Source organism: Carlito syrichta, unplaced genomic scaffold (genome assembly GCF_000164805.1).
Source record: "Carlito syrichta isolate Samal-C Ts95f unplaced genomic scaffold, Tarsius_syrichta-2.0.1 Scaffold307242, whole genome shotgun sequence".
NCBI classification, from domain to species: Eukaryota; Metazoa; Chordata; class Mammalia; order Primates; family Tarsiidae; genus Carlito; species Carlito syrichta.
The window spans coordinates 97,311-97,767 of NW_007251338.1; positions in this window are offsets into that span (position 1 = coordinate 97,311).

Consider the following 457-nt stretch of genomic DNA (forward strand, 5'->3'; position numbering starts at 1 on the left):
TTTTTTTTTTTGAGTCAGAGTCTCACTCTGTCGCCCAGGCTGGAGTATAGTGGCACGCTCATGGCTACCGCAGCCTCGACCTGCTGGGCTGAGGCGATCCTTCTCCCTCAACTTTCCAGGTAACTGCAATCACAGATGTGTACCACCACACCTGGTAATTTTTTTGATTTTTTTATTATAGAGATGAAGTCTTGCGAAAGTGCCCAGGCTGGTCTTGAATCCCTGGGCTCAGGCAGTCCTCTTGCCTCCACCTTTCAAAGTGCTGGGATCATAGGCCTGAGCCACTACACCTGGCCTTCACCTATTCTTTCAAATATTCTTCTAAGGTTTGTAACCTGAGAGACCTTATCTGAATAATAAAAAAACCTTGATTGCTGGGCTCGGTGGCTCAGCCTGTAATCCCGCGCCTTTGGGAGGCTGAGGTGAGTGGATTGCCTGAGCCCGCAGGTTCGAGACC